Below are 22,381 nucleotides of genomic sequence, written 5' to 3'. Positions count from 1 at the left end.
TCTGTCACGGAACATGGGCAGGATTTTTGTGCTAGTCAGCTGTCTGTCACTGAACATGGGCGGCATTGTGCTAGTCAGCTGTCTGTCACTGAACATGGGCGGCATTGTGCTAGTCAGCTGTCTGTCACTGAACATGGGCGGCATTGTGCTAGTCAGCTGTCTGTCACTGAACATGGGCGGCATTGTGCTAGTCAGCTGTCTGTCAGGGAACATGGGCGGCATTGTGCTAGTCAGCTGTCTGTCACTGAACATGGGTGGCATTGTGCTAGTCAGCTGTCTGTCACTGAACATGGGCGGCATTGTGCTAGTCAGCTGTCTGTCAGGGAACATGGGCGGCATTGTGCTAGTCAGCTGTCTGTCAGGGAACATGGGCGGCATTGTGCTAGTCAGCTGTCTGTCACTGAACATGGGCGGCATTGTGCTAGTCAGCTGTCTGTCACTGAACATGGGCGGCATTGTGCTAGTCAGCTGTCTGTCACTGAACATGGGCGGCAGCTGTCTGTCACTGAACATGGGCGGCATTGTGCTAGTCAGCTGTCTGTCACTGAACATGGGCGGCAGCTGTCTGTCACTGAACATGGGCGGCATTGTGCTAGTCAGCTGTTTGTCACTGAACATGGGCGCATTGTGCTAGTCAGCTGTCTGTCAGGGAACATGGGCGGCATTGTGCTAGTCAGCTGTCTGTCACTGAACATGGGCGGCATTGTGCTAGTCAGCTGTCTGTCAGGGAACATGGGCGGCAGCTGTCTGTCACTGAACATGGGCGGCATTGTGCTAGTCAGCTGTCTGTCAGGGAACAGGGGCAGCATTGTGCTAGTCGGCTGTCTGTCACTGAACATGGGCGGCATTGTGCTAGTCAGCTGTTTGTCACTGAACATTGGCGCATTGTGCTAGTCAGCTGTCTGTCAGGGAACATGGGCGGCATTGTGCTAGTCAGCTGTCTGTCACTGAACATGGGCGGCATTGTGCTAGTCAGCTGTCTGTCAGGGAACATGGGCGGCAGCTGTCTGTCACTGAACATGGGCGGCATTGTGCTAGTCAGCTGTCTGTCAGGGAACAGGGGCAGCATTGTGCTAGTCGGCTGTCTGTCACTGAACATGGGCGGCATTGTGCTAGTCAGCTGTCTGTCACTGAACATGGGCGGAATTGTGCTAGTCAGCTGTCTGTCAGGGAACATGGGCGGCATTGTGCTAGTCAGCTGTCTGTCACTGAACATGGGCGGCATTGTGCTAGTCAGCTGTCTGTCACTGAACATGGGCGGCATTGTGCTAGTCAGCTGTCTGTCACTGAACATGGGCGGCATTGTGCTAGTCAGCTGTCTGTCACTGAACATGGGCGGCATTGTGCTAGTCAGCTGTCTGTCACTGAAAATGGGCGGAATTGTGCTAGTCAGCTGTCTGTCAGGGAACATGGGCGGCATTGTGCTAGTCAGCTGTCTGTCAGGGAACATGGGCGGCATTATGCTAGTCAGCTGTCTGTCACTGAACATGGGCGGGATTGTGCTAGTCAGCTGTCTGTCAGGGAACATGGGCGGCATTGTGCTTGTCAGCTGTCTGTCACTGAACATGGGCGGCATTGTGCTAGTCAGCTGTCTGTCACTGAACATGGGCGGCATTGTGCTAGTCAGCTGTCTGTCAGGGAACATGGGCGGCATTGTGCTAGTCAGCTGTCTGTCACTGAACATGGGCGGCAGCTGTCTGTCACTGAACATGGGCGGCATTGTGCTAGTCAGCTGTCTGTCACTGAACATGGGCGGCATTGTGCTAGTCAGCTGTCTGTCAGGGAACATGGGCGGCATTGTGCTAGTCAGTTGTCTGTCACTGAACATGGGCGGCAGCTGTCTGTCACTGAACATGGGCGGCATTGTGCTAGTCAGCTGTCTGTCACTGAACATGGGCGGCATTGTGCTAGTCAGCTGTCTGTCAGGGAACATGGGCGGCATTGTGCTAGTCAGCTGTCTGTCACTGAACATGGGCGGCAGCTGTCTGTCACTGAACATGGGCGGCATTGTGCTAGTCAGCTGTCTGTCACTGAACATGGGCGGCATTGTGCTAGTCAGCTGTCTGTCACTGAACATGGGCGGCAGCTGTCTGTCACTGAACATGGGCAGCATTGTGCTAGTCAGCTGTCTGTCACTGAACATGGGCGGCATTGTGCTAGTCAGCTGTCTGTCAAGGAACATGGGCGGCATTGTGCTAGTCAGCTGTCTGTCACTGAACATGGGCGGCATTGTGCTAGTCAGCTGTCTGTCACTGAACATGGGCGGCAGCTGTCTGTCACTGAACATGGGCGGCATTGTGCTAGTCAGCTGTCTGTCACTGAACATGGGCGGCATTGTGCTAGTCAGCTGTCTGTCAGGGAACATGGGCGGCATTGTGCTAGTCAGCTGTCTGTCACGGAACATGGGCGGCATTGTGCTAGTCAGCTGTCTGTCACTGAACATGGGCGGCATTGTGCTAGTCAGCTGTCTGTCACGGAACATGGGCAGGATTTTTGTGCTAGTCAGCTGTCTGTCACTGAACATGGGCGGCATTGTGCTAGTCAGCTGTCTGTCACTGAACATGGGCGGCATTGTGCTAGTCAGCTGTCTGTCACTGAACATGGGCGGCATTGTGCTAGTCAGCTGTCTGTCACTGAACATGGGCGGCATTGTGCTAGTCAGCTGTCTGTCAGGGAACATGGGCGGCATTGTGCTAGTCAGCTGTCTGTCACTGAACATGGGTGGCATTGTGCTAGTCAGCTGTCTGTCACTGAACATGGGCGGCATTGTGCTAGTCAGCTGTCTGTCAGGGAACATGGGCGGCATTGTGCTAGTCAGCTGTCTGTCACGGAACATGGGCGGCATTGTGCTAGTCAGCTGTCTGTCAGGGAACATGGGCGGCATTGTGCTAGTCAGCTGTCTGTCACGGAACATGGGCAGGATTTTTGTGCTAGTCAGCTGTCTGTCACTGAACATGGGCGGCATTGTGCTAGTCAGCTGTCTGTCACTGAACATGGGCGGCATTGTGCTAGTCAGCTGTCTGTCAGGGAACATGGGCGGCATTGTGCTAGTCAGCTGTCTGTCACTGAACATGGGCGGCATTGTGCTAGTCAGCTGTCTGTCAGGGAACATGGGCGGCATTGTGCTAGTCAGCTGTCTGTCACTGAACATGGGTGGCATTGTGCTAGTCAGCTGTCTGTCACTGAACATGGGCGGCATTGTGCTAGTCAGCTGTCTGTCAGGGAACATGGGCGGCATTGTGCTAGTCAGCTGTCTGTCAGGGAACATGGGCGGCATTGTGCTAGTCAGCTGTCTGTCACTGAACATGGGCGGCATTGTGCTAGTCAGCTGTCTGTCACTGAACATGGGCGGCATTGTGCTAGTCAGCTGTCTGTCACTGAACATGGGCGACAGCTGTCTGTCACTGAACATGGGCGGCATTGTGCTAGTCAGCTGTCTGTCACTGAACATGGGCGGCAGCTGTCTGTCACTGAACATGGGCGGCATTGTGCTAGTCAGCTGTTTGTCACTGAACATGGGCGCATTGTGCTAGTCAGCTGTCTGTCAGGGAACATGGGCGGCATTGTGCTAGTCAGCTGTCTGTCACTGAACATGGGCGGCATTGTGCTAGTCAGCTGTCTGTCAGGGAACATGGGCGGCAGCTGTCTGTCACTGAACATGGGCGGCATTGTGCTAGTCAGCTGTCTGTCAGGGAACAGGGGCAGCATTGTGCTAGTCGGCTGTCTGTCACTGAACATGGGCGGCATTGTGCTAGTCAGCTGTTTGTCACTGAACATTGGCGCATTGTGCTAGTCAGCTGTCTGTCAGGGAACATGGGCGGCATTGTGCTAGTCAGCTGTCTGTCACTGAACATGGGCGGCATTGTGCTAGTCAGCTGTCTGTCAGGGAACATGGGCGGCAGCTGTCTGTCACTGAACATGGGCGGCATTGTGCTAGTCAGCTGTCTGTCAGGGAACAGGGGCAGCATTGTGCTAGTCGGCTGTCTGTCACTGAACATGGGCGGCATTGTGCTAGTCAGCTGTCTGTCACTGAACATGGGCGGAATTGTGCTAGTCAGCTGTCTGTCAGGGAACATGGGCGGCATTGTGCTAGTCAGCTGTCTGTCACTGAACATGGGCGGCATTGTGCTAGTCAGCTGTCTGTCACTGAACATGGGCGGCATTGTGCTAGTCAGCTGTCTGTCACTGAACATGGGCGGCATTGTGCTAGTCAGCTGTCTGTCACTGAACATGGGCGGCATTGTGCTAGTCAGCTGTCTGTCACTGAAAATGGGCAGAATTGTGCTAGTCAGCTGTCTGTCAGGGAACATGGGCGGCATTGTGCTAGTCAGCTGTCTGTCAGGGAACATGGGCGGCATTGTGCTAGTCAGCTGTCTGTCACTGAACATGGGCGGGATTGTGCTAGTCAGCTGTCTGTCAGGGAACATGGGCGGCATTGTGCTTGTCAGCTGTCTGTCACTGAACATGGGCGGCATTGTGCTAGTCAGCTGTCTGTCACTGAACATGGGCGGCATTGTGCTAGTCAGCTGTCTGTCAGGGAACATGGGCGGCATTGTGCTAGTCAGCTGTCTGTCACTGAACATGGGCGGCAGCTGTCTGTCACTGAACATGGGCGGCATTGTGCTAGTCAGCTGTCTGTCACTGAACATGGGCGGCATTGTGCTAGTCAGCTGTCTGTCAGGGAACATGGGTGGCATTGTGCTAGTCAGCTGTCTGTCACTGAACATGGGCGGCAGCTGTCTGTCACTGAACATGGGCGGCATTGTGCTAGTCAGCTGTCTGTCACTGAACATGGGCGGCATTGTGCTAGTCAGCTGTCTGTCAGGGAACATGGGCGGCATTGTGCTAGTCAGCTGTCTGTCACTGAACATGGGCGGCAGCTGTCTGTCACTGAACATGGGCGGCATTGTGCTAGTCAGCTGTCTGTCACTGAACATGGGCGGCATTGTGCTAGTCAGCTGTCTGTCACTGAACATGGGCGGCAGCTGTCTGTCACTGAACATGGGCGGCATTGTGCTAGTCAGCTGTCTGTCACTGAACATGGGCGGCATTGTGCTAGTCAGCTGTCTGTCAAGGAACATGGGCGGCATTGTGCTAGTCAGCTGTCTGTCAAGGAACATGGGCGGCATTGTGCTAGTCAGCTGTCTGTCACTGAACATGGGCGGCATTGTGCTAGTCAGCTGTCTGTCAAGGAACATGGGCGGCATTGTGCTAGTCAGCTGTCTGTCAAGGAACATGGGCGGCATTGTGCTAGTCAGCTGTCTGTCACTGAACATGGGCGGCATTGTGCTAGTCAGCTGTCTGTCACTGAACATGGGCGGCATTGTGCTAGTCAGCTGTCTGTCACTGAACATGGGCGGCATTGTGCTAGTCAGCTGTCTGTCACTGAACATGGACGGCATTGTGCTAGTCAGCTGTCTGTCAGGGAACATGGGCGGCATTGTGGAGAAGCGAGAGCGCGCTCGGTAATGATATTAATAGGTTCCATACAGCATGTTGTGCCACAACCACAAAATGTATTATCATTAACTGTATATGAAAGGATATCTTAGAACATACACAACTATATAGCAAAAAGGTATCTCAATATATTGCAAGTTGTTTGAAATGTATGCTAGCTTTGGTATCAAGTGTCTGTCAGCCATTACAGCCCCTGAGATTGTTCCATTTTTTTCAATTAGGATGAAGCCAATTAGTCTGAAAAAAAATAACTACCCCATGAATCCCAATATATATAGTTATGCATGTTACTAGTCGCTCCTTCCTATATGGATGTGTTGTCATACACTACGGTTTCAGTCGCGCCAATTAGCCCTCACAGTGCGTCAGGCCCGTGGAGCTTCTTTCTCGCTTAAAATGTGCTTCTTAGTCGCATAAATAAAACAACTGGGAGCGAGAGAAGGATTTCGCTAGATTACACTGATCAATATGGTCATTTGTACATCTGTGTGCGACTGAGTCTGCATCTGTGCATGAAGTGCTGTGATGCATCGGCTGCTGCTTTTTCTCATGCCAAGTTCCCTTGTGCTTCATCTACGACTTTGTATGTGTTTAAATCCCTGTGCAGTTAAAGTCGCAGTCCAGTGTCTCTAGTACACTGTGAGTGGTGTTTCGCTGCACCTGCTATGTGAATAAGATGAATCATTTAAAGAAAAGGACAGAATGCTAGTGCTCTCGGCGCATCTGAGTCACCAAGATGTATTTTAGGCTTAAAAGGGTTGTTTAAAAATGGTTTTATAGAAGACGGACCAACATTTTTCTTTGAAATGTCTGCCTCACCTATTTGGATTGTCATATCTTGAAGGGGAACTCCTCAATAAACCTACGGAGTGCAGGTTGGATAGAGAGACTAGGCAGTCCTTCCCTCCCATATTGATTCACAATGCATCTACGGCAGAGCTGCTGCAAACTGAGAACACGTGTCCTACGCAATGGCTTTGACAGTACTAATTTAATACCATTTTGGCAACACAGAGGATTATGTCTGCTCCTATCCATCACTTGCTCCAGAAGTTTCACCGGGCAATCTGAGTAGAGTTCTCTCAACCAAAACCTTCCTTTGATAAATAGAACCCGAACACTGATCGGGCCAGATTCCATCTTGATGCTGACACTAAACAGGTGGTTGCCTTGAGAGCTGTCACGCACAAGGAAGGTGCCGGCTGTCTCTCTCTGCAGCATGCAGTGGGCCTGAACTGTAGGAAGTGGTCCCCAATAGAAACCACTGGCCTGAAGTGTAACCACAGACTGCTCGACAAGTTGTCTCTCGCTGTCCCGGAACAGACGGTAACGAGATTGGGGCACAAGAAGAGAAGGCGGAGGATAGATAATTTTCTCTGACTCTTGCTGGGGGCAAGTCCCCCCTCCAACCATTTCAAAGGCTCCATGCGTGAAAGGACATCTTCAACTTCCAGAAAAACTGTGTGACCATCCTATGAACACAAATCCCAGAGTTATTTTATGATGTTATGTAAAGTTTTAAATAAAACAATTGTTAGCTCAGACAATCACACTAACCTTCCTGTGCAGAAACAGAAATATATTTAAAACCAATAGCAACAATTCAGAACTGTTACTGCACAGTATGTTACTTCTTATTACCTATTATTAAAGGGTCTATTTATCAAAAGCAGTTAGCAATAATTCCTGTAGAAATGGTCTATTTATCAATCCCCACAGCCAGCGATGGCCAGTTCTGGTGCTTATTACCACATGATTAAGAAGGACAGTGGTGTTACCTGTACCACTGGTTGTCCTCCTATACCAGTGTTTCCCAAACCCGGTCTCTTGGCCCACTCACAGTCCAGGCATTAGGGCTATTCCTGCTTCAGTACAGGGGGGGTTAATAAAACTGTCTCATACATGGATATTCTTAATACCTGGACAGTGAGTGGGCCGCGAAAATCGGGTTTTGGAAACACTGTCCTACACTATTTCAATCCCATGATGGTGATAACAGATATGAGAAATAAGAAAAAATGTTTTATTATTCAAATAAGGCATTTTTTTCTCATTACAAATATAATAATTTTTTTTTTCTTTTTATTATACAAGAGAACAAAATCCAGCGATAATTAGATATAATTATATATAAAATGTTTATCCAAATGCAAAGAAAATAAAGGTCATCACAATGATCATATAAATGAGCAGCAGAAGAACTTGATGTGCTTGTGGAAGCACGTGTATATACCTGGATACCAGGTGTATCTAAAAATATAGAAGAGTGTGGATATCTGCGCTAACATAAATATGTCTCCAAGAGGCTCAATGTGAATGAATCACCACTAACACAAAAATTTTAATTTATAAATATTTTTCCTACTATTTTTAATTCAATTGATTAGTCAATATAAATAAACACTAAATAAAACAATCACAGAAATTAAATTATTAGAAAATTTATAAGCATATTATACCAATATATTTATATATTAAAAAGGATCGCTGGAGGAGGTGGATCCAAACATTTTGTTGTATGGACAATTGTTGTCATCCAATATGAAAACGTAGGTTATTTCGTATATATCCACACCTGCAATTGGTAATCGTTGATCTCACCAGGGATTAAATAAACTATTGTTCAATCGTGACACGCTCCGTAGAGCTGCATGTCCTGGGAGACAATATCATAGGAAGTTAACTTTCGAATTGTTTAGTCCACATCCAGGTAAGTATGAAACCGTGCAGGTGTATGAGGAGGCTGATGCACCCGGAGAGACAGAGGTAAAGTGCTCAAATGGATTTAAGTGTTCCAACGGGTCCAAAGAAAGTACTCTTTGTTCGTTGGAACACTTATATCCATTTGAGCACTTGCCACATTATCTGCAATCCGAGACACGAGACCCGCTATCCCGGTGGACACTTGCTGGCAGTTGGAGTAGAGGTTAGGATCGAGACGTGGCTGGATCAACATCACCTAATTGCAAGGGAGCCGCTTTACCTCTGTCTCTCTGGGTGCATCAGCCTCCTCCTACAACTGCACGGTTTCATACTTACCTGGATGTGGACTAAACAATTCGTAAGTTAACTTCCTATGATATTGTCTCCCAGGACATGCAGCTCTACGGAGCGTGTCACGATTGAACAATAGTATATTTAATTCCTGGTGAGATCAACGATCACCTATTGCAGGTGTGGATATATATGAAATAACCTACATTTTCATATTGGATGACAACAATTGTCCATACAACAACATTTTTTGGATCCACCTCCTCCAGCGATCCTTTTTAATATATAAATATAATACTATATTGGTATAATATGCTTATTAAATTTAAAATGATTTAATTTATGTGATTGTTTTATTTATTGTTTATTTATATTGACCGGTCAATTGAATTAAAAATAGTAGTAAAAATATTTAGAAATTCAATTTTTGTGTTAGTGGTGATTCATTCACATTGAGCCTCTTGGAAACATATTTATATTAGCGCAGATATCCACACTTTTCTATTTTTTTTTAATATAGAATTTTTTTTATTAAAGCAACCCAAGAATGCATTACTGTGTTTTTGTTGACAGCCTCATTATCCATTCTCTTACCCATGGCTAAAGTAGTTAAAAAATAACAAAAAGTGCTTAAAACCATGCAACTGTGCTCAGCATTACTTTATAATTCAGTACTCTTATGGGAAGATCTTTCTTTCAGGAGCCATTAATAAAATGAAAACACCAGTGTGTATGTATGTAGCCTTATTAGTCAAGTTAATAGTAGACTTTGCATTTGAGAGGAGATTTTTATTTCTTGTACTGTTTTGACTTGTATTTTTGTAACCGTTATAAATTGCTTTTAAAAATAGCAAGAGAGTATTTCACTTTGTCAGGGGTAGGAGAATGAGCTACTGCTACTACAAGTTATTGGAGCTATACTTATAAAATAGATAAGAAACAAGAATTCAGGGAAACCTGACCATAAAAATATTCCTGGAATCTGTATGGTTCCAGTAATAAACATTACTTTGAAAGGTTTATTGACAGAAGAAAAGTGTTTATTGTGGCTCTTATGGATATGGACTCTCTTGGTTGTTAAAGATAAAATCAATGGTAGTGTGTCTTTAGCTCACTGTAAAACATGTTCCAATAGGGTTTTACTTAAATGATATGTTTAATTCAGGCTTATTTTTTATAATTTTTTTAATATTGTGCGCCTACATCTAAACCTGTGGATTGGGACACAAAACATGGCTAAACATGCACATTTGATGGTTCAATCATGATGCTATATTTGCATACTGTATTATATTAACAAGTGTGCCTGTTACTAAAAACATTTTTCAGATAATTTTGTTTAACATTATGCTTCAGTAGTATTGCAAAAGCTGGCCCACGGTATCTTCGGGTCAAAGCATAAAAGGTTACAATCTTTGCATTAAACAAAACTGTTACTTATTAGGTTATTTACAGAAGGCAGAGCTGTATGCACGCTCTTGAAATATTGCAAGAGTAATAAAGGAGATCCAACAAAGAATTGATTTAAAAATTATCAACATATCAAAACAAATAATTTGTTTACTTTCTTGGCAATGAAATGAAAACTGGTCAGGAGCTGGACATGACTAAGCACTAAGGGGTATATTTAGGTTTTTTTTTATTGATTTTGATTGATTTAAAATTCTATGAAAATCGATCAATAGATGTTGTGTTTCTGGTGATAAATCACACATTTCCGAACACTGAAAAAACTATTTAAAAAAAATTAGAGATATGGTAAGAACTTACCTTTGTTATCTCCCTTTCTACGAAGTCCATTGGGTCCACAGGGTGATCTTGGGGTATAGGTGATGCTGAGTCATACGGGCACCTTACACAGTAAATTTTTCTTCCAGGATGCACTTGTGTCTCCCTCTATACCCCACCCCCGGGCCAGAGGTACCTCAGTTTCGAAGCAAGCCAAAGGCCGGAGGAGGACAAAAGAGAGAGAAGAAAGTCTGGAACACTCAAGAATCACATTCTCACAAAGAAGGAGATGGAAAACCGGTGACCAGAGTGAAGCCCAACTGAAGCACAGGTGCGTCAGGGTGGGTGCCCTGTGGACCCTATGGACTTCGTAGAAAGAGAGATAACAAAAGTAAGTTCTTACCATATCTCTAATTTTCTACATCAGTGTCCATAGGGGTCCACAGGCTCCTGTGCAGAGAGGAGAATCCACTGCCCGAAGGAAGCATTCTGAGAGGCAAAGGTAACGAATGCATACTACCTCAGAAAGGTCTGGATGGAAGACCATGTGGCCGCCTTACAAAGCTGAACAGCCAAGGTGCCACAGCGAGCTACCCAAGAAGGACCCACAGACCAAGTAGAATGAGCAGTAACAGAGGGCGGCACTGGAAGGCCCTCATGAATGTAAGCCTCAGAGATAGCCATGCAAAGCCATCTAGCCAAAGTTTGTTTATTGGCCCGCCATCCCTTTTTGTAAAAGCCATAGAGGACAAACAAGGAGTCTGACTTCCGAAGGAACTGGTATGGTCCACATAAATCCTGAGGGCACGTACCACATCCAATGAGGCCTCACCCGCCGAAAAGTCTGGAGAAATAAAGGCCGGTACAATAATTTCCTCATTTATGTGGAAACTAGAAACCACCTTAGGAAGGAACCCAGGGCAAGTCCGAAGCACCGCCCTGTCCTGGTGAAAGACAAGAAATGAGGAATGACAAGAGAGAGACCCCAAGTCTGACACTCTTCTGGCGGAAGCAATAGCCAAAAGTAACAGTCTTAGCTGTAAGCCATTTGATATTTACTGAGTCCAGGGGTTCAAATGAAGGGCACTGGAGAGCCCTAAGGACAACAGCAAAATCCCAAGGCGCCACAGGAGGTACAAAGGGAGGCTGAATGCAAAGGACACCTTGTAGGAAAGTGCGGATATCAGTAAGAGAAGCAATCTGTCGCTTGAACCATGCTGAAAGAGCAGAGACATGCACCTTCAGTGAGGCAAGGCGGAGACCAAGATCCAAACCCGCCTGCAGGAAAGCCAAAACTCTGGAGATCCGTAACACCTGGGGGTCGTATCCTTTAGGATGACACCATTGAAAATAAGTGTGCCACACCCTGTGGTAAATCCTAGCAGAGGCTGGTTTACGCGATCTGTGCATGGTGTTAACCACAGAGCCAGAAAAACCCTTGGACCTTAGGAGGGATGTCTCAAGAGCCACAACGTCAAAGACAGACGACCCAGGTCCGGGTAAAGGCAAAGACCTTGAGACAACAGGTCTGGATGTTGAGGCAACAGCACTGGAGTGTCTACGGAGAGACTCTGAAGATCTGAGTACCAGTGATGTCTGGGCCACGCTGGAGCCACCAGCAGGACAGTGCCTCCTTCTTGTTTGAACTTCCGAAGTACTCGTGGAAGATGGGAGATTGGAGGAAACAGGTATGCAAATTGGAAGGTCCACTTGACTGACAGAGCTTCTGCCAAGAGAGCCTTGGCGTCTCTTGTCCTGGACCCGTACACTGGCAGTTTGTGATTGTGTCAGGAGTCCATGAGGTCTACGTCCAAAAGGCCCCAGCTGAAACATGTCTTGGTGAAGAGACCATTCCCCAGGATGCACGTCGTGACGACTGAGGAAGTCCGCTTTCCAATTGAGAACTCCTGGAATGAACACTACCAATATGGCTGGAAGATGACCCATGTCAGAATGCGTGATACCTCTGTCATTGCCGTCTGACTTCGAGTTCCTCCTTGATGGTTGATGTATGCCACTGTCGTGGCGTTGTCTGACTGAACTTGCACGGGCTTTCTGTGAAGTATGAGTCTGGCTTGTTGCAGGGCCCTGAAGACTGCCCGAAGTTCCAATATGTTGATTGGCAGGACATACTTCTCTGCTGTCCACCATCCCTGAAAGGAGTGTGGACCTGTCACTGTGCCCCAACCCCGGAGACTGGAGTCCGTTGTCAGGAGGACCCAGTCCGGAATCCAAAAGAGGCCCGTCTGCAGCCACCAAACAAGAGACAGACGCACCTCCAGAGAGAGCACCATCATTTGTGCCTTTATTCGATGGGGTAATCCGTCCCACCTGGAGAGGATTCATTTCTGTAGGGCCGGGAATGAAACTGGGCATATTCCACCATGCTGAAAGCCGACACCATGGAGCCCAGCAACTGCATCGCTGAGTGAATGGACACTCGGCAACTGTGGAGGCATCTGCGTACTCGCATCTGCAAAGTGGAGATCTTTTCCACAGCAGAAAAATCTTCTGCTGTTGTGAATCCAACAGAGCTCCCAGATGGAGCATCCTTTGAGAAGGGATCAGGGAGGACTTCTTCCAATTGATCAACCAGGTGGTGTTGAAGTACCTCTGGAGACCCTGACAACAGTAAGAGGTCATCCAGGTATGGTAACAGGCGAACCCCCTGCAGCCGCAGATGGGCCACCATTACCGCCATCATTTGGTAAACACCCGAGGTGCAGTAGAGAGGCCAAACGGCAGAGCCCGAAACTGGAAATGTTGTTGCAGTACAGCAAACCTGGTGAGCCGAAACAATCGGAATATGCAGGTATGCATCCTGAATATACAGCAACATCATAAAATCCCCAGGTTCCATAGCCTGTATAATCGAGTGTATGGTTTTCATCCTGAACCGAGGTACCCTGATGAATTTTTTCAGGGACTTGAGATTGAGGCTAGGCCGATAGGATCCGTTTGGTTTCTGAACCAGAAAGAGATTGGAATAATAACCCATTCCCCTTTGGGGCAATGGGACCGGTACAATGACCCCTGCCTGGAGCAAGGATTGTATGGCCTTCTGTATTTGTAAGGCCTTGTCCTTGTTTAACAGAAGGCCTGTGCAGAAAAATTGATGGGGAGGTCTTCTGCGGAAGGAGAGGGCATATCCGTGAGAGACCACTTCTCTTACCCAGGTGTCTGTGGTAGTCTGACACCAGTATTAGGCGAACTGAAGAAGTCGGATTCCCACTCTGGGATCCCCCAAGGAGAGGCCCGTCCAGTCAAGGTGAGGGTTTGTCGTCAGGCTTGGCAGCCGGAAGTCTCACACTCCAAGCTTGCTTCTTGGATTTGGCAGTCTTCTTGGGGACTGAGTGCCTAGGGAAGGACTGAGCTTGAACCTTACCTGGGGCTCGATAGGTACGAAAGGACGAGGTCTGAGACCCAGAGGGAGCAGGGGCAGAAGGCAGACAAGCCGACTTTGCCGGTGCCAACATATCCACAATTTTATCCAAATCAGGGCCAAACAAAACTTTACCGTTATAAGGTAAACACTCTAAGCCCTTCTTGGAGTCCACATTTGCCCTCCAAGAGCATGAGCATAGCCACAGAGAGTGTCGAGCCGCAATAGCCACAGTGGAAATCCTAGCATTCAATAGGCTGATATCCAAGGGAGACCCAAGTGCATCCTGGGAGAAAAATTTACAGCGTAAGGTTCCCGGATGACTCAGCATCACCTATACCCCAAGGTCACCCTGTGGACCCCTATGGACCCTGAAGTAGAAATGTCTGTTAGTAAATGTGTGATTTAGCCACAGAAACACAACATCAATGTTTATTCATTTTGTTCTATTTTAAATTGATCAAAATCCATCTTTAGTAAATATACCCCGTAAGAAGCTGTGGCTATGAACAGGTTCCACAAGTTGGGTCGATTACCAAGAAGTCTAAAACATTTTGGTAAATGGCCCAGCTTGTGGAACGGATAATGTGGATTCTATGGGCCTCATTTATCAACGTATTTTATCATAAGCAACGACTTTTAAAACTTGTTGCATATGATAAATGGTGCTCAAGCCAATCGCCTCCCAATAGTCATTTTTCAAACAGATGACAGGTGGGAGCTGATTGGCTGGAGCATCATTATCATATGCAATGAGTTTTAAAACTTGTTGCATATGATAAAACTCGTTGATAAATGGGCCCCTATGTAACTTATTTTATCTATGCACAGTTGTCAATATAGGATTTCCTACTAATATTAGTTCATACAATGTGTTATTCTGTTCAGAATAATATAGGTCTGTATGTTTTTTTTCATTTTGTTTTAATGGCTGATATTCTGTATAAATAGTTTTTGGGTAAACTAGTAGTAGTTTTCAGTGAACTTTACTTGCAGTGCTGGTGGGCTACATTCAACCAGTATGGACATGGGGCCTGATTCAGAGCCGCCCGCTGCTGGCAAGCGCTCGCTCTGAATCAGGGCGGGGATTTTTTTTTTTACCAGGCCGCTCGATAAGCTGTAGGTGACCACCCACAGCTTTTGCGAGCGGCCTGGAGCCCGTCGCGATTATCGCGACCATCGGGCTTTCGAAGAGGGTCTCAGCTCTCGCAAGCCTGAGTGGACTCCCTGCTCTAATAGAGCAGGAAGTCCACTACTGACATCACGAGTGATGTCAGTAGGGCCGCCCACAAATGCCAGGCTTTCCTAAGGGAATGCCTGCGTTTGTACAGCCACCCCCCCTCCCCGCCTACAAAACAGGGCGAGCTGTCAATCAACATCGACAGCCACCCCGTCTTGTAGCGAGACCCGTAGCGACGGAGCTGCCGTCACTGGACGGGTCTTGCGCATACGCACGCTGGAGGTGCCGCATGCACTTGCGAGCGCTGTGCGCTTTGCGAGCGGGTCTGAATCAGGCCCACAGCCCAGACTAAATATACCACAGGTGCAGGGGGAGCGTGTGATATAGTGCAGGTCTATGTTAAGCTGGGAACACGCTTTTTCGATTGCAGGCTGATCGGGTAATACTGTCCCGATCAGCCGTGCAGTCTGTCACCACACGTGACCCCCTGTCAGCAGCCTGTGAGCCGCGTACATGCTGTGCAGACATAGCACGGTGTGTACGGGCTATATGGGATCGGGAGGTCGAACCGACAAATATTAAACCGTACATAAGATGCGATCTCCCAATCCCGACCATTGCAGGAGAGTTAAAAGTCGTTTATTGGCTAACGCTCCAGCATCGGGCGTACACACCTATGCGATCCAACGGCCATTCTCTCGATATTGGATGAACGGTCCGATGATTGTATAGGTGTGCACCCAGCTTGAGTTGCCTAACATGTTCAGTGTCCCAGTTAATCTGAGGTTGAAGAAATGTCTGACAAGCAGTAGGTCCATTGTTCTCGTGAGAGACTTTTGATTGTGTGAAAAGTCCAACTTTACCTGGACATATCGAATTTATTGATGTAGTGAGTTCTGACACATTATTGATGCCTCCACTTGCAATAAACGTAGGATAATTCAATCCATCCTTTGGACCCTTTGTGCCTAGAGAACCTGTAGGTGCTGAATGTGCTAAGATGACTAGTGTTACATGTTAGGAGTTTTTTGCCCACATTTGGACAACAAGCCCTCTTTCCCAACTTTCCAATTTAGCTGGTAAGACCCCTATTCCCACAAACTCCCATTGTTACCAGTACAAAACCACAGCTGAGTTGGAGACACAGAATGCTGAGACTGGAGATGTGATTTTGGTACCTGCCAACACTGACAATATTCTGCCCTCCATGCTGTTACATGGTGTGCAGTGGATGCCCAGAAGTGGTAAGGGTGTTGTCTCAGATAGGGACCGCCACAGAAGAGTCACTTGTGGAGGGAGGGAGTTTGAGTGGAATTGTATTCAAATGCAGACATGTCTAATGTTTTGATAACCCTTCTCACAGGACTTGTTCTCCTTTTCTATATGAAACATTGTTTTATACATGTAGGAAATTATAGGAAGTAATGGACAGCATGCTGTCATCAAATGTCAGTGAGTGTCTTTTATTAACAATATAAAACAAGAAAAATTTATTAGACAGCAATCTCACCTGTGTTACTAACAAGAGGTCCAATATGTGCCTGTTCCTTTAGGTGTTCATCTACAAATGAAAGTAGAACAATTACAATTATTAACATTTCTAGGGAAAAACCTCACGGGTTAGAAAATGTCTGGAAAAACAACAACAAAATTGGCACATTCCATAATGCATTCAAAAGTAAAGGTGCCCACACATATACCGATGTGCTCACGATACGATTTTATGGCCAATTTCCTCATGAACTTTCACGGGAGCTCCCTTGCCGTCGTGATCACGATTTGGGAAAAAAAGACACCCAATCTGTCTTACGATCTCACGATCTATCGGATCGTACGCATCGTGAGATTGGACATAACAAATCGTGAGTTTAAAAAATAAATAAAACAGGCTCTTGACTATTGGTGGGAAATTTAAATAGCCATAACAATGGGAGGGGCTATCTAGGGAGTATAAACAGCAGGAACCCTTTAAACTCTGTATACATTCTGCTCTGCTACTAGATGAGGCTAGGTGTATTCCTGCTGAATCCTGTACATTGCTACTGTGCTCTTTGTATTTGGCTTGCCTTATACAAAGTTTATTCTACCTGCAAGTGTGTGCTACCTACCTGCATTCTATCCTGTTCCTGAATTCTGTTCTGATGCGTCCCTATCAGTATAAAGTGTTGGTCGCTGAAGCCGGGGTCCGGGAGATTAGGAAGAGGGCCCAGCGAAGAAGGACGAGAGCATGCTGGACCAAGGAGTGGCTGCTACAAAGGGATACCCGCTCTCACATGTCCCTGCTGATAGAGATCAAGGAGAACAACCCGGAGGACTATCGGAACTACCTGCGCATGGATGACGCCAGCTTCCAAGAATTGCTGCATCTGGTGACCCCCCACATCAAGAGACAGGACACAAGGTGGCGGAGGGCAATCCCTGCTGAAGACAGACTGGTGGCTACCCTGAGATACCTGGCTACAGGAAGGTCACTGGAAGACCTAAAGTTTGGGACACTCATCTCACCTCAGTCTTTGGGCGTCATCATTCCAGAGACCTGCAAAGCCATCATAAAAGTGCTACAGTACCAGTATTGCAAGGTAAGTTAAAAAAAAAACACCACACATTGGTTTCTTGTGCAGAGAAAAATTTTTATATTTATTTTTTACTCAACATATAAAGCAAGAAATTGCCTTCTTTTAATACAATGTGCACTGACCTGCAGGCAACTGAAAGTGTGCACTAAACTGTGTGCAAAATACTTTTTTATTACAACTTTACAAAAGAACATTATCACCAAATTTTATGAATCCCAATAGGTAGCCGGCTGTATGTGATAGGGTGGGTCAGACGCCAGTTTGAACAGGCCAATACACACATGGCACAAGTACACATTGTGGCCCCGGCTTCCAGCTATGTGTACTTGTGCCATGTGCGTAGTGACCTTGTTCAAATGGCGTCATCACCACCCTATCCCATGCAGCAAGCACCGATTGGAATTCATAAAATTTGGTGACATTAAATCAAGACAAAAAAACAACCAAATTAAATATCACCAAATTTAATGAATCCCAATAGGTAGCCGGCTGTATGTGATAGGGTGGGTCAGACGCCAGTTTGAACAGGCCAATACACACATGGCACAAGTACACATTGTGGCCCCGGCTTCCAGCTATGTGTACTTGTGCCATGTGCGTAGTGACCTTGTTCAAATGGCGTCATCACCACCTTATCCCGTGCAGCAAGCACCGATTGGAATTCATAAAATTTGGTGACATTAAAATCAAGACAAAAAAACAACCAAATTAAATATCACCAAATTTAATGAATCCCAATAGGTAGCCGGCTGTATGTGATAGGGTGGGTCAGACGCCAGTTTGAACAGGCCAATACACACATGGCACAAGTACACATTGTGGCCCCGGCTTCCAGCTATGTGTACTTGTGCCATGTGCGTAGTGACCTTGTTCAAATGGCGTCATCACCACCCTATCCCATGCAGCAGCACCGATTGGAATTCATAAAATTTGGTGATATTACAATATAGAACAAATTTACATCTCTGTATATTGGGGCGACTCATCTGCTGCATCCAGCAGAGCATTATACAAGGTGGTGCTGGTGCTTGGGGTGCTTGGTGGGGGAGTAATATCTAACTGGGCAGGGGGGGGGCGGACATAACTATTTGGGGCAGGGGAAAATAGCATTGGATCTGCAATGTATGTCGAATTTGAGATATTTTTGCTCATACAGCGACTCAAGAGGTCGTAGTTTAACCGTAAAAATTTTTTTGGGATATCTGCATCCAGATTTCTCAATGTGCTGTTCACCTGAGCTGTGAAATCATCAATTGCATCTGGGGGTTTCTGCAGCAGCCATTCTGCGTTTTGTAAAAAATGGTCCTCTCGTTCTGTAAAATTCTCCTTTCTGCCTTTTTTTTTCTTTTTTTGGGGTTGTTGCGAAGATGAGGGTCCAGGTGGAAGTGGAGTTTCCACTTGTGTGCTATTCTCCGGATCACTGTCGCCACCGAGCAGACTGAGGTCCGGTGTGGATGTTAAATCAGGGTCTTGGGTGGGAGTCTATATAGGGAAAAAAGATATAAAAAATATTATAGTCATGTTTTAACATCTTTTTTCCTATTTTTACAGTTTCCTAACACCGTGGAGGAGTGGACTAGCATCGCGGAAGATTTTGAACAACGTTGGAATTTCCCTAACTGCGGAGGAGCCATCGATGGGAAACACATCCGCATCAACCCACCTGCCAACACCGGATCATATTACTACAACTACAAAGGATTCTTCAGCATCGTTCTCATGGCAGTGGTGAATGCCAACTACGAATTTCTGTTTGTGGATGTCGGCAAGAATGGGCGTGCTTCAGATGGTGGATCCTTCAAAAAGACGGCTTTCTACCAGAGACTCACCAACAAAACCCTCAACCTGCCCTCACTGGACCAGACAAAGCACGGCCTAAATTACGTTTTCGTTGCAGACGAGGCTTTTGCATTACATGAACATGTGATGAAGCCATTTGCACACAGGGGCCTGACCAGAGAGAAAAGGATATACAACTACCGTCTATCCCGGGCACGGCGCATTGTGGAAAATGCGTTTGGAATAATGAGCAACCGCTTCCGCATTTTCCATACCACCATCAATCTACATGTGGAGAAGATAGACTGGGTCGTGATGGCGTGCTGTGTGCTGTACAACTTTCTGCGAAGAAAATCTACTCAACGAGGACCAGTCCCAGCTAGACCAGAAGATGTAGGACCCCTGGAGGACATTGAACATTTGACATCTGTGTCTGCACCAACAACTACAACAACATCCACCGCACGTGCCAAAGAAGTGAGGGAGGAGTACATGACCTATTTCAATGGACCAGGTGCTGTACCATGGCAAGAGGACTATCTGTGAACTACTGACTAAATTAGACATTTGGGATTTAACAACAAAAACTTTAAGGATTTTGGTTTAAACTGTGTCACTACTTACCAAGACTTCTGCAACCTCCTCATCTCCCTCACGCTCAGACATCAAGATGATTGATTCCCTTTGAGGCTCTTGTTCACTGATGAATGACATCATTTGGTAGTACCACAGCGCAGGAGTATATATTTCATCTGTAGCCGCTCCTGATTTTTTGGAGTCATCCACCTTCTTTTTTTCTTTGATGTATACTGTCCTGAGATTTTGTATCTTTTGCCGTACAGTTTTCAGGTCTGCATCAGATATGTATTTTTTTGTATACACCAACAGTTCCTCGAGTGCGGCCAACTTCTGCGACTTATTGTGGTACTTCCGAGAACTGATCTTCCACAGACAGTCTTTCGAGTGCAGGATTTCAATGAATCCTGTAACGAATTCACGTTCAGAATCCATGGACATTATCTATGAATAAGAAAAAAAAGGACATTTAAATATTTGTGTATATAGTTTTGTAAAATGTAATAGTTCACATTTTTAATGTTTTAATATTTTCTTTTTTACAGGTTTTTAAAAGTTTGTTATGGTATTCTAAGCATGTTTTCTTTTACAGGAATGTTATGTGTTTATTGCTTGGTAATATTTCTTTGACAGTATGGGTTTTCCACCTTTGGGCCTGTCGTTGTGGTAGAATGCCCTAAAAATAGTTTCAAAGGTGGGTGGCAGGTCATCCTGGGATCTGTAGTTCCACAACAGCTGGAGACCGAAAGGTAGAAGACCCCCAGCTTGAAATAATGTGTGTTTTTAAATGTAATGTATGGTGTTTTTTTGGAAAAAACGTGTTTATTTATTTATTTGAGGTATTACACACATTGGTGGGCAGTGGGGGAGCTTAATGCATGAATCAGCCACCGCCCGCCTCAATACGGCGGGCGGTGGCTGGGTCATGCATTTATTGCCTGGGGGCACACATTGGTGGGCAGTGGGGGAGCTTAATGCATGACCCAGCCACCGCCCGCCTCAATACGGCGGGCGGTGGCTGGGTCATGCATTTATTGCCTGGGGGCATACATTGGTGGGCAGTGGGGAGCACATATTGGTGGTCAGTGTGGTTGCAAACTGTACAAATACTCACCAAATATCCAACAAAACAAATATCCAGTGTGCAGGCTCCCAAAGTGTGACTGACTTGCTCCATACACGATGCTGCACAAGATGGCGATGGGGCGTGTCCAGGCTTCTGCCAGTCAAATTCTGCATTGTGTGATGAATCGTACGATTCATCGTGAGGAAAAAAACCCTCACGATCGGCGTCGATCGGGTTCATGGTTGGCTAATCTGCCCTACAGCACGGCAGATCAGAAGATGCGATATACGACGAGCGGGGACGCGCATCGGCATCGTGCTCGTGAGTATAAATTCACGATTTGTACTTTTTTTCCCCGATTCGTCGTCACGATTCGTCGAAATCGGCCAAATCATGTAAAATGTCGCTATGTGTGTGGGCACCTTAAGTTTTATCAAGTCATTTACTGTATTCACTAGATTCATACCAGCAGAAAAAAGAAAAATGATTATCAACAATATGAAGCTCTGACAGGTTCACAGGAAAAGCTTTTAGCTGATTTGCAGGCAGAATGTAGTATACAATACCACTAAGTTTCAGCAGAGTTTGGAATGTGCCAGGCCCGGAGCTCAATTACTGGGTCCAGCAGCACTGGTCTCCTGGAGCTGCTGCGTTCCTGCTCTTTTCTGTTAAGAAGAAGGATGGGAGTCTTAGACCCTGTATAGACTACCGAGACCTAAATGCCATGACCAAAGATCGATACCCCCTACAACTGATCTCCAATCATTTAGATCGTATCATGAGGGCTACAGTTTTTTCTAAATTAGACCTTCACGGGGCCTACAATTTAATTATAATCAGATCTGGGAATGAATGGATAATGGCCTTTAACACCAAAGATGGGCATCACTAATACTTGGTCATGCTGTTCGGGTTGAGTAATACACCAGCTGTGTTCCACAAATATAGGAAAAGCATTTTCTGGGACCTTCTATATAAATATGTTGTGTTATATCATGGCTAACAATCTGAGTTTTTCAAATTAAATAAGATCTCACTGCAATCATGTGAACAAAGTCCTGACCCATCTTTGGGCAAATCAGCTAAGCTGGAGAAATGTATTTTTGAGCAGGAGGAAAATGCATTCTTGGGGTATATTATCTCTGGTTACATTCTTCAAATGGACCTTGAAAACTCTCTGCCATTGCCAACTGGCCTCGTCCCTCTGGATTGAAAGCAAATCAGCAAGTCCTGGGATTCTGTCATTTCTACAGGCAGTTTATCAATAATTATTCTTCTGTAGTGGCTCCTATCACAACACTCACTAGGAAGTCACAAAATACTAATGATCGGACTCCTGATGCTGAGAAGGCGTTCTCCCATTTAAAACAGTTCCTCACATCAGTGCCCATTCTGGGACAACCAGATCCTGAACAGCACTTCTTTTTAGAAGTGGATGCCTCCTCTGTTGGAGTCGGAGGTGTTCCCTCACAAAAAAAACAAAGCTGGGAAGTGGTACTTCTGTGGCTTCTTTTCCCAAAAGTTTTCAGCCCCTGAGAATTATTATGCAGTGGGGAATAAGGAGTTGCTGACAATTAAACTTGCTTTGCAGGAAGTCACTTGATGGGAAGGAGATAAATTTCCTCTGAAGGGCTTCACAC

The 22,381-nt window shown here is 46.2% G+C and overlaps 1 long non-coding RNA gene across 3 annotated transcripts in view; it reads right to left on the bottom strand.

The window, feature by feature from the left end:
* Positions 1–22,381, bottom strand: part of LOC148532260 (uncharacterized) — a 98,771-nt gene that overhangs the window by 28,100 nt on the left and 48,290 nt on the right. For 2 of the 3 annotated variants that reach the window (XR_015877754.1, XR_015877755.1), the window contains exons 2-3: positions 16,255–16,305; positions 6,280–6,932 (exon numbers count right to left, since the gene is read on the bottom strand). This is a non-coding gene — a long non-coding RNA (uncharacterized LOC148532260). Of the gene's footprint in view, positions 1–6,279; positions 6,933–16,254; positions 16,306–21,307; positions 21,389–22,381 lie in introns of those variants that run through there. The other variant, XR_015877756.1, reaches the window with a different exon arrangement.

The sequence above is a fragment of the Taudactylus pleione genome, unplaced genomic scaffold, assembly GCF_031769625.1.
Source record: "Taudactylus pleione unplaced genomic scaffold, aTauple2 ptg000080l, whole genome shotgun sequence".
Taxonomy (NCBI): domain Eukaryota; kingdom Metazoa; phylum Chordata; class Amphibia; order Anura; family Myobatrachidae; genus Taudactylus; species Taudactylus pleione.
The sequence above is the reverse complement of the archived record's forward strand: the minus strand, read 5'-3'. Positions and strand labels throughout refer to the sequence as shown.